The 14639-nt window shown below is 34.0% G+C and overlaps 1 protein-coding gene and 1 long non-coding RNA gene across 2 annotated transcripts in view; one reads left to right on the forward strand and one right to left on the reverse strand.

Moving 5' to 3' along the window:
• The window catches only part of LOC149539593 (uncharacterized), a 137050-nt gene that overhangs the window by 36842 nt on the left and 85569 nt on the right, over positions 1 to 14639 (reverse strand). The gene's annotated exons all lie outside the window — the stretch shown is intronic.
• Positions 8707 to 9337, forward strand: LOC149539594 (uncharacterized). The gene is made up of 3 exons (XR_016355950.1): positions 8707 to 8777; positions 8925 to 9003; positions 9286 to 9337. It is a non-coding gene; the product is annotated as an uncharacterized LOC149539594 (long non-coding RNA).

The following is a 14639-nucleotide window of genomic DNA, read 5'->3' on the forward strand; positions in this document are numbered from 1 at the left end:
TTCAATAATTGTTTCTTTAAAAAGATCAAATGTTTCTTGAAAATTCCAAGTCTCAACTCTCGAGAATGCAGGGATGGATTTTTTGAGCAGCAAAAAACAAAAGAAACTGCAGAGGTTATATATATATATATATATATATATATATATATATATATATATATATATATATATATATATATATATATATATATATATATATATATATATATATATATATATATATATATATATATATACAGACACACACGCAAACATTCTAAATATAGCTGGAATTCAAATAATAGTAACATTATACAACAAACAATCAAAATTGATCATTAAACACTGAAATCCTATATTTAGATAGAGTTTAGCAAAGGCAAAAAACCTGTAAAGCAATTCAGCATTAAATTCGCCTTATATCAATTTCAATTAAAAAATATATAAAAATTCTAAATCCATTAAATTCTCAGAATAGTTTAATAATGATAGATAGATTTGAACAGTGTAAAAGTGGCACTGGAGCACGTCAGGATGCTGGGATGCTGGAATGAGTTTCTGGGACGGGGAGAAAGCGCCTCAACTTTGCAATGGCAGAGGGACAATAGTAGGGGCCAAGGGGGGTGTTGTATACTATACATATAGAACTTAAAATGGTAGTTATGAATGATTATCAGTACAAATACCAAATTGATATACTGGAACATAGCAAACTGCAACAGGAACAAGAACCATTCAACATTCAACATAGTAGATACCCAATAGTAACATTCAAAAAGCAAAATTCAAATAGAAATTCGAGTACCATCCCAATGGAGTGTGGTTGCGGAATGGCAGAGGTGGGGATACTTGGGTAGTCCAAGTACTCGGTGTGGGGACATCCCAGGGCTGGGTATTTCAAGGTTTGTTTGTTTTTATGTGGGGGAGTATGTTTGGGTGTGTGTGGGAGGGTGCGTGGGGCTCAAGTCCCCAGGTTTCACTATCATACTATAAAATTAAATAGTCAAACTTAATACTCATCAAAATAAAATAATACTATATTAAATTTAAAAGTGATAAAGACATTTCACACTTACTAAATTAAAAAACTTAAGATAAAAAATATTATAGTTGAATGCATTATAATAAATTTTAAAATGATATAATATAGATATGCGCAGAAATTAATTTTAATTTTTTAGGTGGGTAATGTGCCAAAGCCTAGATTGTTAAATATTAACATTGATAATTTTTACTTGTGTGAGAAGTGCAGACTGCACCTTTATCTTCACCTATTATATCATAGATAGCATATATATACATCAGTCTTGATATTAGAATGGGTGGCATCTTTGGCAGAAATTACATTGTGTACTAGCCATAACTAATGGTTATGTTAGTCAAACTTTGTGTTACTTCCTTCTAGACACCGATTTCTACAAGAGGTGTTTGGCCGACCTAGATAGGGTCACATGCCCTTTGTTCTTGATATATATGGTAGGCATTATTGTAGTTCGAGGACGCACAACAATCACAATTCTGCTCCCTCAAGCAATAATACATGTTCGAATATATTGCAGATATAAATAACATTCAGATCAAAGTTAAAGGTAATAACTCCTCCTTACTTCAGTGTATTAAGAAGATTGTATTCAGTAAGAAAAGGATATTATACAAGTCTGAGATTTTTAGTACAGAATTTGCAAAAACTTTACATGGTATCAAAGCTCTAGTAGTCAAACCTAGGCTCTGCAAATTAAGTAATAAAACATTATATATATCTAGCATCATTCTCCCATCTTTAATGGCATACACAATCAGACTTGAGGACAGGTTTGATGGAAAAGAACACTTCGATGCCTGGAAATTCAAAATCATGATGATTCTTGAAGAAAATAATGTAAAACAATTTGTTGAATCAGCATCCAGACAACCTACAATTAAACCTCATAAATCCTTTTGGATTAAAGAAAATAGGAAAGCCATTTTATTTCATATTAGATAGAGTGAAAAATGACATCGTACCCATGCTTACAAAACATCAAACAGCATTTGCTATGATGAATGCACTACTAAATGCATATGAGGTTAACAATGCAACTAGAGTTCTCGCACTAAAAAGGCAACTAAATCACATTCAAATAAAAAAGGGAGAATCGATGAATTCTTACTTCATAAGGATTGCTTGCCTAAGAGATGAACTTGCAAGTATAGGAACCATCATTAATGACACCGAACTAACACTGATGGCTATAGATGGATTAACAAATTCATGGGAAACATTCGCACAAGGAGTAAGTGCTAGAGATAATCTTCCTGACTTCAATAGACTTAAGGGAGATTGTCTTCAAGAAGAATCCAAAAAACTAAAGAAAGGAGGAAAATTGAAAACAGAAGATGAAGAACTTCATGCTCTTAATACAATTCCTATAAAGGCAAAAAGAAGCACTTCAAGAAGAAAAAGGGTAATCAAAAGAATGATAAACATAAGAAAGATCTATCCAAAATAAAATGTTTCAGATGTGAAAGGTTTGGACACTACAGATCAAATTGCCTTAAGAACTCTAAACAACAAGTGAACTATACAAACATCACCATGGAAGAAGATAACTATGATCCTAAGAATCACATATTGTATTCGGCACTATCAAATGAAGTGTCAAATAAAGCATGGGTGATTGATAGTGGATCTTCTCAACATATTACAGGATACAAAGAAGCACTAGTCTCTATTTCAGAAAAAGTTAATGGCAAAGTCACCATCCGGGATAATTCAGCACATTCCATCAAAGGAATTGGAAATTGCACCTTGAAACGAAAGTCAAGTAGTTCTCTACTTCTCAAAGGAGTTCTCTATGTACCAAGAATAAAAAAGAATCTAATCTCGGTTACGACACTTGAAGATGGACATAATGTTGCATTCATGGACGGTAAAGTCATAACCTGGGGTAAAAACTCCTTAATTAAGAAAGCAAAATTGATTGGTCAGAGAAAAGGGTATTTGTATGAATTAAATTCAAAACCTAGTCGGCTTTCAAGCCTTAATTCATGAAGTTGCGGACATAAATAAAATATGGCACATAAGGATAGGACATCTAAATTTCAAAACTTTATCAACTATGGAGAAGATGGTTACTGGTTTACCTAAACTAAATAAAGACCACTCAAGCATATGCAAAGGATGCGCTGTGGGTAAGAACACCAAAAGTCCGTTTCATGATAGCACTAGAAAACTAACAATGTTTTGGAATTAATCCACTCAGATTTATGTGAACCTATATCTATTCCTTCTCTTGGGGGATTTTAGTATTATATTCTGTTCATAGATGACTTCTCTAGGAAAACTTGCATTTACTTCTTAAAATGCAAAGAATCAGAAGAAATCCTAAAGAGATTTAAAGAATTTAAAACTTTAACTGAAAAACTTATCAAGACATAAAATTAAAACTCTTAGAACTAATAATGGAGGGGAATACACCTCAAATTTGTTTAAAAGGTTTTGTAAAGAATCAGGAATTAAGAGAGAGTATACCATTCCTTCTAACCCACAACAAAATGGGGTAGCAGAAAGGAAGAATAGAACAATTATAGAAGCTGCTAGAGTTATAATATTTGATCAAAATCTAGAATATTATCTTTGGACAGAAGCCTCTTGTACTGTTGTCTATATTCAAAACAAAAGCCCTTACTCCTACCTTAGAGATAAAACTCCTAAAGAAGTCTCTACTAAAGTTAAACCCAATATAAGTCATCTTAGGATTTTTGGGTGCCCTATATATATCCATGCTCTAAAAGAAAAAAGAACTAAGTTAGAACCCTCCGGGAGGAAAGGTATTTTTGTAAGGTATAGTGAAACATCTAAAGCATATAGGATTTTCATACCTAAATAGAAAAATATTGAACTTAGTAGGGATGTAATTTTTGAAAAAGATTTTGCATTCAAAAGAACCCTAGGCTCTGAAGAACCCTCTCCTTTACCTAGTTCTAAAAGAAATACTGAATCTAAGTCTCAGAGGGAGAACATGGAAGAAATCGAAGATGAAATTCAATACCTTAATCTTGAAGAAACTCAAAATTCAAAGAAAATACCACTTTGGGCCATTAATACAATAGAGGCAGCACAAGACTTTGTTGCACCTTCTGGAACAGTCAGAGAAAGCAAAGGACCCAAAAGATTTTCTAGTTATACAACAAACACTAATGATTTGTCTAAATCAGAAGCAACCAATATTTCATATGCTATTAAACACACAGCTTGAAAAGAAGCTATGACAGAAGAATACCAATCTATTATGAAGAATGATGTTTGGGAAATTGTTCGAAGACTTGACGGAAAATCTGTTGTTTCTTCCAAGTGGATATTTAAAATAAAGCATGCTACTGACAGTAGCATTGAAAAATATAAAGCCAGATTTGTAGCCAGGGGATTCTCTCAGAAAGAAGGGATTGATTATGAAGAAACTTTTGCTCTTGTTGCTAGATACACCTCTGTAAGAGCAATCCTAGCTATCGCAGCATCGAAGGGATAGAAATTACATCAGATGGATGTAAAAACACCATTCCTGAGTTTAAAGATTACATAAAAAGTATATTTGGAACAACCTGAAGGATTTGAAACTCATAATCCTAACATTTTTGTTTGCAGGCTCAAGAAAGCTCTCTATGGGCTTAAACAGGCTCCAAGGGCTTGGTATGAAAGAATTGATAAGTATCTCACCGGCTTAGGATTCTCAAAAAATGAAGCCGATCCAAATCTATATTATAAAAAAAATAAAGATGATATGGTAATTATGATATTGTATGTTGATGGTTTACTAATAACAAGTGATGATCATCTCATAGATCAATGCAAGAAAGATCTAATTAGAGAATTTGAGATGAAAGACTTGGGACTCCTTCATTACTTCCTAAGACTAGAACTACGACAGAATTCTAACAGCATTATGCTTAATCAAAGTAAGTATACATTAGATATTTTGAAGAGATTTGGAATGTGGAATTGCAAGTCTATGTCTTCTCCAATGGAGACTAATCTACATAAACTTAAAGCAGCAGCAAAATCACCTTCCATAGATTCTACTATCTATAGATAGATGATTGGGTCCCTTATGTACTTGGTAAATACAAGATCTGATATTTGCTATGCTGTTAATGCCTTAAGTTAGTTTATGTGTGAGCAAAAGTAGATTCACCTAGTTGCAGTCAAACACATTATGAGATACTTACAAGGCACTCTTAATCTTGGGCTCAACTATGCAAAAGTTGACTTAAATTTACATGGATTCATTGACTCTGATTGGGGTGGAAGTGTTAAAGAGAGAAAAAGTACTTCAGAATGCTGTTTCAGTTTAGGATCAACAATGATATCTTCGATATGCAAAAAAAAGTCATCAGTAGCACAAAATTCCACAAGAAGCTGATACATTGCAGCAGCGATGGCCTCTCGGGAAGTAGTTTGGCTTAGAAGCTTACTTGTGGGATTATTTGGGCAAGCTATGAATCCTACGATTATTCATTGTGATAATCAGAGTTCCATCAAGCTTTCGGTGAATCCAATTTTTCATGACAAGTCCAAGCATATCAAAATTCCTTACCATTATGTAAGAGATGTGGTAGACTGGAATACTGTAAAATTAGAATACACTTGTATTGCAGATTAGACAACAAATATTCTCACCAAACCTCTCTCTAGAGTGAAGATAGATCACTTCAGGAAAAGACTTGGTCTAATTGAATTTTGATTCATTTGTATTCTTTAAATTATTAATAAAATAATTTTATTGTCAGGTTATTGACTGTTATGGGCTCCACCATTTGTATTCATTATTTAAGAGGTGACGATCTCTGAGGTAATGAATACTTGTATAAAAGACATTATGAGAGATTACGATTTCTATGATAATGTGTTGAACAGTAGAGAACTATTGTTAGATCTAGGTGAGTTCAAGATTATTTGTGACATAAGCATTTCCATGCCTATGAATCACAACTTGGATAAATGAAGAATTTATTCTTCAGACTTTATCCTATGTTCTGGTAGATCTTAACTCAAGATCAAGTTGTGATATAGGCTTGCCAGTTCCTATGAGTCACAACCTAGATAAATGAAGAATTTAATCATTCTTCGGATTTTATCCTGTGTATTGCATTACATGCAATACTGACATCACTAGTATAAGTGATAAGTCATATCACAAGATGGTTATATAACTCCATGATACCATTTTCTCAAAAGATTCAAATAGATATAGAGTATCAATCTATGCCAATTCATCGTAATTGATGATGCTAGATATGTTATCTCTCAGTATGATTATCAAGTTAAGAGGGAGTGTTAAATATTAACAATGATATTCATACTGATCTGAAATGCAGACCGCATCTTAATCTTCTCCCCTTATACCATATGAAAGGCATTATATACACTACACTTAACAAATAGGATGGGCGGCGATTCTTGGCAGTAAACATGTTATGTACTAACTATAAATAATTGTTATGTTAGTTAGCATTTTTGTCATCTCCTTCATAGGTGCCGATTTCTACAAGTAATGTATGGGCCAACCTAGAGAGGGTCATGTCCCTTTAAGGGACATGCCCTTTGGTCTTGGTATAAGGGGTGGATGTTATTGTAATTTATGGACACACAAAAACATTGAGGTCTGCTCCTTAAAACCATACTGCCCTATACGAATTACTGCAGAGATAAACAAGTTTCAGAATAAAATTTAATATTCTGAAAATTACATTCTACATTCATAAAGAAGAAGAAGATCAGAACATCAACGAATAAAAGGGTATTATCTCAGATCTGAACCTATAGAATTTGCAGAAACTTTACATGGGGTGTCCCCATGCATCTGTTGCCATGGGGAATGTCTTTAACGCTTCTTGCATTGTAAGGCTATCATGAGGATGACCACTCTTGTAGATGACACATGGGATGATGGAGGGGTGTTTTGTTCCCATCCCCCTATACCTGGGATGTCCCTGCCCTTGAGAAGTGAGGTTTTTGGCAGGGGATGTGTTCCTTTGGAATTTTTCTGTAGTATTTACAATCAATTTTACTTTTGATACCTTAGTACTGTTGGCAGTGGGCATCAGCAATTTAATATTGATATTACTTTTACTGAAAATGAGGGCTCCTGACTTTCCACCTCTTGAAGTAAATAAAGCCAAAAAGGTCTCTTTTACTGTGGGATATAATGGTGATTTATGGCACAAATGGTGGGGGCACACACTACATAGGTCAAAAGGTCGCTGAGGCCATGCTAAGATTTGTTTTAATGGAAAATAATGCAAATCGTAGTTTCATCATAAATGTGAAGCAGATGCTTAAAATTACAGTTTTGGAATGAGGGGCTTGGCAAAGGCAAGATATTGAATGTGGATTAAGCTTTTCTGATTGACATTATTTTATAAATTACATCATGCAAGCAGATAAAATGAGAGAAAGCATTAAATCGATCATATTTCCAAAGAATAATTTGCATTCTTTTGAAAGAATAATTTGAAATATTTGCATCAAATGTAATATAGTTCTTCCTCAAGTCATGGATGCCATTAGAGCATGGACCATCAAATTCATCTTCACAATCAGAATAATCAATTTTAAGTCCTTTTACACAATTTTGACTCTTTAAGGATGTTCTTGCTATGGTCAAAATTCATTTTTGTGTGGACTTCTCTGTCTTAGAATAGAACCTGCAAACCTAGCTAGACAAATTATGAAGAAAAATGTCACTCAATGTGAACTGTCCCTAAGCCCCTTTTGCAATGACATGTATGATACAATAAATGGTTCTTGAAAGGACAAGGTCATGATTATTGTTGTTATTTTTTTATACTGTTTATGTTCTATAATGAGTCTGTATTGTGTTAAATATATATCAGGTATTTTATAATGTTATTCTGAAAGCTGACTTGACAAACAAATCAGTAGAGGCAGTCCTAGCATACCTTTTTACTCATAGGACTGTTTTTTAGCTGTAATGAGCATATGATTATTGTGTATTTTTAAAATGATTTATTCCTTCATTGGTTTCCAATATTTTGAAAGACACATCAAATGAGCTGTATATTACTATATTTTAATGGATTTTTTTCTTGAAGCATTGAGTGATTTATTATGAACAGAGTTGATTATTGTATGATGGCTTACCTGGGTTTTGTCAAGGTAGTCTTTTCTTTTCCAAATAGGGTAGATGATGTTCATAAGCTCTATTGAAGGTATAATTGCATTTGTAATGTTTTTAAAGTAGGAAGCATTTCACTTTGTGTGTAATTTATACGCAACTGCTAATGTGTAATCTGCTGAAACAATGCTAATAAGGTGTGTTTCAGAATATTGTTGTAGGCGAAGCATGTGCAGCTCTTTGCCACCACCTTGAAATCTCTTATCCTGTTAATAATGGCATCATACAAAACTGGGATGATATGGGTCATCCTTCTTTTTTTATAACGAGTTAAGGGTGAGTAAAACAAAGCTGTCTCTCCATCTACCTGTACATGTACTGTATATCAATGCACAAAGACTACTTTGATTTTCAATTAAAATTAAAATACACTTTCATTAATGCTAAATTGTTTTTTGCACTGAAGTATATCTCACTGTAGACATCATATCATGATTAAAATGTACTTCAGAGTATTTTTCAGTTTTATATGGATGTTTTATTGGAACCTTCTTGCATTCTTTCTTTCTATACATGTGGATGACCTTTCCTATGAATTTAATGGTGGTGTAGATTGATCCAGCAGAGTGTAAGATTTTACAGACAGATCCACCTCTTAATCCTTCTAAAAACCGTGAAAAAGTGGTACATTTTTGCATGCTTATATTCACAACTTGCAATTTAAATAACATTTTCAAGTAGAGAACTAACTACTTTTAAACTATTTAGTGATGTTTGCTGAGATTTTTGCCTTTAGTTTTTAGCTAACTTTTAGCTATTTAATATTTGCAGATTGAAACAATGTTTGAGAAGTACAACTTTGCAGGTGTTTTCATTCAGATTCAAGCTGTTCTGACATTGTATGCTCAAGGTACTGTGTACCTGTTAATAATGAGGGTCGAATGTTTTCCTTTCTTCTTAAACTATTCTTTTCCATTTTTTCCAAGCCAATGCTTATTAAAGGTTATTTATTTTGGCTTTTAAATGTTTTTATTATGACATAATATACTGTGGATCCCAAAGTCTGACATAAAGGAAATAAAATTCTGGATGATTTAAATGCAAGTAGGTTTTATGAAAGCCACCAAACTAGAAACATTTGCTTAGATGGGAAAATATCACATTTCACGTGCCCTTGTTGAAATATATGCAGGGCTGTTGACTGGTCTGGATATTGATTCTGGTGATGGTGTGACGCATGTGGTGAGTTTTTAGGTGAAGTTCTGGATAATATCTATAATAGTACTAAGATATCTAACTTGTAAAGTTATTTGGAAAGCTATACACACACACAGCCCATGAAATTAATTGTAATTCCTTGGGAAAAAATGTAGAAGATCTTGCATCAACACTTTGGATCATACTCTATGATCTATAAAGATAAGTGAAGATTGTGAATAATAGCTCTCAATTTATAATAGCTACACTGCCAAAGGAGTCACCTTGGAAAGAATGAATGGCGCAAACTTAAATGTTCTAGTCAACATTGACACAAGCTTATTCTGTTAATTTTGCAATTAATCTTTTCCAACAGCTTTGAGTCTTTTTAAATCAAATTCATCAGAGAATACCATGGGAGGTGTAAATTTAACCCTTTGTCTTTATTTTAATTACTATATTGGTTGCTAATTTCAATAGCTTCACTTAGCTGTCTTTTAAAATAGTTACCCTGTACAGATAAGATTTTTGAATCTTCAGTTTAAATATGATATTTTGATATACTTGAATGCTTTCTGATTGATGATTTACTAATATGATCATATTTTATATCTGTAGTTTGTCCCTTGTTCCTCAAATTGTTTGAACGACAAGATTCTTCAATGTATGACACCCCACATGAACATTCAACTATATTAACCCCAAGTTAAAAGAAATGGTTTTCTGTGATCATTTATAGAATTGATAATTTTTGTTATTTCGCCATTAGGTTTGAAATTCATCTTGATGCACTACCTTTTTTGTATTTTTTATATCTTCTTGGCCTTAAATTCAAGTAAAGAACACTGCATGGGTACCTATAAAATCCTTCATTTTGATTTTCATCATGTCTCCAGTCTGGTTTGAATGCTTTTGCAGTTTGTTTTTTAAATATCTTTTTTTCGTGTGAAATCAAGTCAAGACTATTAACTTTTCTATAAAATTCACACCACAAACTTGAAAAGTTTTAGCAGCTCATTCCTTTAGAAAACATGCTTTTTAGACTGGCTGATAATGAGAGGAAGCATGTAAGTAAGGTCTGTATGTGTAGCTCTGTGATACACTTAAGTGATGTGGAAAAGAGCTGTAAGGTTGTCTTGAAGGGTGGGCATTGAGCATGTGATGTTCCCCTCAAGTTCAGTAAAAGGCAAACATATATGAAGATGTCATGTAATATTCAAGCAATGCTCATATAAAGAACACATTTGTTTGATTAACAAATGAATGATCATTTTTTTGACTGGTAATGGTTTTTGATTGGAGCTATCCCCATCCCTGTGGTGATATTTGTGGCTTCCAAGGCGTGAACACCTCCTAAGTTCACCATTCTCTATTTCTATTGCCTTTCATTTCCCCATTATCTCTCCTCTTGTCTGCTGGCCCTGCTTATCACTCTATGCCTTTATGTCTCCCTTCCAGGGTGGCAGCATTTATCCTTACATCTCCCTTCTATTTCTCATGTGTTATCACCCTCATATCTCCTGCAAATCTTCCCCACCTCTCCATTGGTGGCTCTACTGCCACATCCACCTCCTTATTAATCTTGTCTGTGTGTAGCATTTCTTTTCGGTACTGATCACCATTACCTGGGCCAAACATCTCTGTGCTTGCTTAGGATAATAATGAACTGTATTTGAAATGACTTCATAAAGGAAAGCAATTCAAAAGATAACAAACACGAGATTTAAAAGCTAGACAGAGGTTAATAAAGAAGCAATACTCATTGGTAACAAAAAGACACTTGGCATAATCAATGATTCACAAATGGGGCGGCAATGATACAATAAAAATGTAGAAGAGCAATGAGCATCCTTAAAAAACATTGATGAATATGATCGACTCCACGCAGTCAATGATCATAATAAACATTATTCCAAGCTGCAAACTGTAATGCAAACCCGTGTTGTTAATGAGTAAATGAAAAAGTAGTTTATATCAATTAAAAAATTATGCTACCTGATAATAAACATGAATTAATTTTTTGGAAGTTAGTTTACTAAAGAAGTGTTTCGTCACCAAGTGGTGTGATTTGCTAAGGAATATGAAGAATTGCAACTTCTCATGTTCATAACCCTCCATTGCATATAAAGAGACATCGACATCATTCCAAAGACGTCAATTATTCTTTTAGTTAGATCATTATATAATTTCCCCTATTGGGACTTTACTTGACACACCTAAAATTCTCAACTAGGATTTTGGTTTTCCTTGGAAAAGGAAGTCTTTGTGATGTTCCTTACTAGGAGGCTACTGATTTCCAACTATTAACATACATTAATACATTTTGATTTGACAACTATCATACTTAAGCCCTCATTCCTTACCTCCTAATTATCAACCCTAAGGAGGATGGGGAATTATTTGTCACAGGGTGCTTTGGAACCCATCTGCAAGTAGGCTCCCTCAGGGCTTCAAGAACCTTGTCCATATCCCATCTTTAGATTCATCTACCTTGCGAGGAAGTACTCCACCTCTCTCTAACAAAATCAAGCTATCCTTTTAAGGGGCAATAACGGGTGTTCAAGGAATAAGCTATGAATGTACTAATATCTCATGTATTATGAATAGAATATAACTAATATATATAATTATAATTTAACTATTATTAACTGATAATTATTCAGTTTTTCCCTGACCCTAATGACGGATGGGGGAATTTTTGTGCAAGGACGCTTGGAATCATTTACAAGCAGGCTCTCTCAAGGTTCCAAGAACACATGTTCATACCCATCTTGGGACTTCTCCCTCAAGGCTTCAGACGTACATGTCCTTACCCCATCTTGGGACTGTGAGGATCTACTTTGCCCTCTATCCCCACAAAGGTATTAGCTGAAAACTAAGGACTAGGCCATTAATTGCACTGGTTATTTTCCATGTATTATGAATGGATATGCAGATAAGTGAAATTAAGCATGACTATCATATAAATCTGAATTTCAGTATTATGCATATATTTTAAGACCACAATATATGTATTTGAATCTGCTGTGTATTTGATTTCTTATTTAATCCGATCTGCCTTATCTCCTCAAATAAATGTTCTTTCCTTTATATCTCTTAGTGTGAGGGAGAGCTCAGACCTTTAAATTGTAAATGCCCTTTGGTAAGAAACACAACCTTTCATCATTATTGTAAATGCCCTAGATAGAGTGCATCTCTTTATTGTTTCTGCCCTTTGAGAGAGACAACCATTCACAATCAGATTTGCGCTTTTGAGTCCTCCGATTACAGAACAAATGCTTATTTCCTTCATCCTTTTTGGAAGCCAATTTCAAATAAATCCTTGCCCATTTTAGTGTTATATCTTCCCCCATAAAGGAAAGCTCACATCTCTTCATCATGTCTGCCTTTTCGCAAGAGTCATGACCCTTCATAATTGTCCCTCTTTCGAATAGTCACAACTCTTCATAATTACAACCTTAGTTACCAATGTGTTTAGGTTGATGCTGGAGGTAGATGTGGATTCTGTTAGAGGCGGATCCAAGCACAAAAGTCCATGAATGCCTCCAAGAAGTGCATCCCGAGCTCCTGGATGCTTGGGTATGCATGCGTCCTGAAGGCACCCACAAGGCCTTTGGATGCATCCAAACATCTAATGTAAAAAAAAAGCTTTTTTGCAAGTGAAAATCAGTTAAAGCATGATAAAACATGTGTCTTTTTACCTTTTTGTTTTGTTTTGTTTTTCCTCCTAAACGCTAAAACAGCCCTAAAAGAGGCCATTCAACCATTCTCCATCTCATTTTGTTTGCAACTAGATTCTCTTCTCATTTGGTCTCCATTTTGGCATTTTGAAGGCAAGGTAATTATTTTCAAAAAGGATCATTCGTAGGGCAAGAGACAACTTCTAGAAGGGAGTTTTAAGCGTATAAGGTAAGCATTTGATCCCATTCGTGAGTCCTGCAATGAATATTTTTGAGATTTTCATGAATTTCTTCAAGTTTGTGAAGGAACATTTCAATTTTTTTCCATTTAAAAAAAATTAAAATAAAATAAAGAAACACGCTTAGCTATCTATTTTAGTAGTTTTGTATCATTTTTTTCACTTGTATGCTTGATGCTCATAGTTTTTTTTTCTAATTTAATTTTACTTAATTTCTTATTATAGCAAGAAACTTAGATTGCATTGGACAAGAATGGCCGCCACCGGTATTCGAAGTTCAGTGGGAGGGCAAGGAGCTAATAGTTTCAAAATTGATGTAAGATCTATTTTAGGCGACATACCACAAGTATCTCATATGTTTTAGGAGGTGGTTCATATGTTTGGAAGTGTAATTATTGTTAAAATTACAAAGGAAAACCATTCAGTAGCTCATATTCCCAAGTCAAACTTCATATAATGGGCCCTACTCGCAATGAAATAGCAATGTGCAAAGGCACGAGAGGCAAGGGGGCGTCTAATGTACAAATAACTTCATATTTAAATGAACAAGAAGCTGCTAATAATTTGGTTGAAAGATCAATTTTTTTTTTTAATCAACCTCCATCCAGAAAGAAAACAATGCAATTACCCACTGGACCAATCGTATCCTCCAAACATCCATTCTTGCAAGTACTTGCATCGGGAGTGGAAGAAGAACAAGTAGAAACTACCACCCTCAAAAGAGGTCCACAAGACATGATATTTAAAATGGAGACAAGAGAGCTTGCTGATCAAGCCATTACATTTTGCCTCTTTGCCAGTGGTCTTCCTTTCAACTCGATAAGATCACGATATTCGAAGGAAATGTTGGCAGCCATAAATAAACCACTGATTGATTGCACAAGTCCTAAGTATGAAAAGGTGTGTACCAATCTATTACAAAAAGAGAAAGCTTGTGTAGAGAATGCTATTCAACCAATTAGAAATTCTTGGCAAAGTTCTGGTGTTTCTATTGTTTTTGATGGATGGAAAGATACAAAAAATGACCATTGATTAATTTGATTGCAGTGTCATTCAAAAGGGCAATGTTTTCGAAGGCAATTGATTGTGAAGGGGAAGTGAAAGATTTACAGTTCATTTCCAGAATTTTCATTGAGGCCATAGAGATGGTGGGTAGCGAGAATGTGGTCTAGATGATTATAGACAATGCCAAAAATTGTAGGGGTGCAGGTGCTTTCCTTGAGGGCTGGTATGGCCATATTTTTTGGACAACTTGCACCATACACTCCCTAAATTTTGTCATCCAGCAAATGATAGTCAAATGGATTAATTTACCAAGAGGGGGAGGGCATACAAATGTTTGTGACGAACCATCACATGTCACAACCGATATTCAGATCATTTTTCAAATTTGAGTTGTTAAAGGTAAATTGTAATTACTAACTTTAATT

Source organism: Cupressus sempervirens, chromosome 9 (assembly GCF_028749045.1).
Source record: "Cupressus sempervirens isolate cs-2001-9-10 chromosome 9, ASM2874904v1, whole genome shotgun sequence".
Lineage (NCBI taxonomy): Eukaryota > Viridiplantae > Streptophyta > Pinopsida > Cupressales > Cupressaceae > Cupressus > Cupressus sempervirens.